The sequence below is a fragment of the Monopterus albus genome, unplaced genomic scaffold (genome assembly GCF_001952655.1).
Source record: "Monopterus albus unplaced genomic scaffold, M_albus_1.0 scaffold374.1, whole genome shotgun sequence".
In the NCBI taxonomy this organism is placed as follows: Eukaryota; Metazoa; Chordata; class Actinopteri; order Synbranchiformes; family Synbranchidae; genus Monopterus; species Monopterus albus.
Genome location: NW_018128254.1, coordinates 286,296 through 289,452, shown reverse-complemented (window position 1 = coordinate 289,452; position 3,157 = coordinate 286,296). Strand labels below are relative to the sequence as shown.

At 35.6% G+C, this 3,157-nt stretch overlaps 1 long non-coding RNA gene across 1 annotated transcript; it reads left to right on the top strand.

Annotated features, from left to right (window-relative positions):
• Nucleotides 1–1,243: 1,243 nt before the first annotated feature.
• Nucleotides 1,244–2,089, top strand: LOC109951288 (uncharacterized). The gene is made up of 3 exons (XR_002273591.1): nt 1,244–1,321; nt 1,692–1,768; nt 1,868–2,089. It is a non-coding gene; the product is annotated as an uncharacterized LOC109951288 (long non-coding RNA).
• The last annotated feature ends 1,068 nt before the right edge of the window (nt 2,090–3,157 follow it).

The window sequence follows — 3,157 nt, the reverse complement described above, 5'->3', positions numbered from 1 at the left end:
CAGCAGGAAAAGTCCATTTTCATACATTAGTTGGCCATGTCTTGTAGGCTAGTGGTTCTCTCCGCGAATCCAGGTTGCATCAGGAAGGGCGTCCAGCGTAAAACACGTGCCAAATGTCAACATGCGAGTCGTCAGTGTGACGATTTGCTGGGTGCGACCCCTAAACGGGAAAAGCCGAAAGTGACTTTCTTAGTAAAGCAAACAAGTAAAACAAAATGATAGTTAATTAGAGTGGAATGTAATTTGGTCTGTTACACATCTAAACAAATAGTAAAATGCTGTTAATGTTTTGTACTGTGTTACTGGACTGCATGTTGGTAAAGACTTGAGAAAGTGAACTTTGTATAATTCTGCTGAGAGATTCTAGACGTCCCTTGTATGCGCTGAAATTACTTTGTATAATCTCTGCATTATATTCAGAGGGAGTACAAGCACAAGAAGAACCCAGGAACAATTAAAGTACAAGAATATTCTGCCAACTGGTATCACTGAAATATATTAATTCTTAGCCCTTCTATTATTGTTGTTAGGTGGTCTCTAGACATTTGCCTCAATATACAAATGACAGTTTTTCAAACAAACCTTTTCGTTTTCTACAATAATTAGTTTTTTCTGACACGTCTCAGTTTCATCCAATAAATTAAATATTTCAACAAGTGAATAAGATGAGTTGTCAACAATTGTCCTTTGGATCAAAAAGGATCTTTTTTTAACAATTCTATTCCAGAATCTTTAAAACAAATCTAACTAACAGTTCCAGGGTCATTAATGAACCTGCAACCTCAAAACTGTGATTGCCTGATGCTTTTGAACAGGTTGAAGAGATGAAATTGTAAAATGGCTGATAGTCTCCAAATCTTGTCAGAATGTCAGACTGCTTTTTTGCCAAGCAAATAAACTGGTTTTCTGATCCAGTCAAGTTAAAACTATCATTCCATCTTCACCTTCTGTTACTCTACATGGAGTGATTATGTGAAGATTTTATTAGGGAGTACATAACACATTTCACAGAAACCCAAATAGTGTATGATAATTAAATGGACAGTAAAACTAAACCAGGTGTAACAGTCAAATACGTGCTATAAAGTAAAATGTCATGCCAGAAAAATGTCCTAGTGCAGGAATGATGTTTTGTCTGCTACTAACCTTTTACGTTGATGAAACCAGCAGAACAAAAGTAGAGGCTAGGTGCAGCTGAAATGTTTCAGTACACACCTTTAACCATGATGGTGAACATGACTCATGTCACTGTGTTTTTCTTATAAAAGAGGAGCTGATAGGTGAGAAAATCACAACGGTGCAGTGAACAACACTCAACACTGTAAGTACTTTTGATATTAATATATTACTCAGATATAAATGAATAGCTTTTTTAGGAAGGACATTTGAGTTAAAACATTTTGAATTTTTTTTATGTTTATGATTTTTATAATTCTATTTAGTTTTGAATTTTAGAAAAATTAGGTGTTTTACACAGTACACTAAAGAAAGTAATATATTAGTCTATTTTGATTTATTGTATTTGTCTTTTCTTTTTATTCAACTGCATTATATGTATGAAAAATGAAATGTAAATTTAAAAACAATGCTATTGTTATTTAAACCTCCTAAATCTACCCTTTACACATATATCAAGTGTAAATAAATCAGTTTGAGAAATGATGTTTATCTAATAAAAATTACAATTTTAGTTTTTAGATAAAAGAGAAGAGAAACAACAACGTAACTATGATTGCAAAAATATGTGCCATCCTTCTTTTGTTTGTTGGTAAGAGAAACTACCTTTCCTATTAGATTCCTATAACATTCTTTGTTTGAAATATGAGACAAAATGTGAAACTGATCAAATGTTTGCTGCTCAAAACAGCCTCTAGCAATGCACAGGCAACAACCACACCTGCTCCAACAACAACAGCCACAGAATCAACAACCACAGCTGCTGGAGCCACAACCACAACCACATCTGCTCCAACAACAACAACCACAACCACTGGATCAACAATCACAGCTTCATCCTCTGCCCTCATGAGCAAAATCAGTCTCCTCTCAGTCATTATGGCTGTGATGACATATGCACTTCACTGATATTGTTAAAGGCGCCTAATGCTTTGCAGATCCTGTAGTAAAGGGGTACAAATTGAAGGATATGGATGAAGACCCTAAGATGTCTTAAATAATCAAATATTTATTTTGCTCTGTGTGTGTGTGTGTGTGTGTGTGTGTGTGTGTGTGTGTGTGAGAGATACTGGTCACTGGCATCAGAAATTACAACTGAGGCCTGTGGAGGTGTTGTGTAATTGTTCTGATTCAGACTACTTTGAGCTTTCTACTGTATGTTCATGTCAACAAATTATCTCTAATGTCATAATTTATTAAAGAGCCCATGACACTCATTTTGCTCATTTCCAGCCATTTAATGTTTAATCTCGGGTGCCTATAAATTAGCTTTGCATCCCTCATAAACCCAAATAGTCAAATAGGTGAACAACGGTTTATGTACCGATGAAAAGAGATGTGTAACACTCTAAACAAAGCAGGTAACTGAGAAACCCCATGTTTTAACTGGCATAATGAAGACATAGTAACTTCTCTAGCCTTACAACAATTCTCTCTAATGTTACAGAAACAAGGCATTAACAGACACGAAAATGTGTTTTTTAGTCTTAACGTTATGTCCCACCAAGCAGTGAAAACATTGCTCCCTTTCAAGTAGCTCCAAGGTCGGTAAATACAACCGGTGGTTGCTGTGTCTTCCCCCACATGACCACATATAGTCCCAAAGTAGTGAAATTAATTCCAACAGGTAGCAAGCAAGCAAAATTTATTTATATAATACCTTTCTAAACCTCAGTTACAAGGTGCTTTGCAGTAAAACAGAAAAGAATAAAACCAGATAAATCACACATACACAATAACATAACAAAAATGCACAATCAAAAACAAATACAATCAGTCAGAGATGTTGCTAAAGGCCTGCAAATACAAGTGAGTTTTAAGGAGTGATCAAAAAACAGGCAGGTTAAGAGCAGATCTAATATCCCATGATAGACAATTCCACGGTATAGGAGCCCATACTGCAAAACCTTGGTTTCCCCAATGTTTTAGTCTGCACTTAGGTACATCCAGGAATAACTGATTGGAAGACCTAAATGTCCTC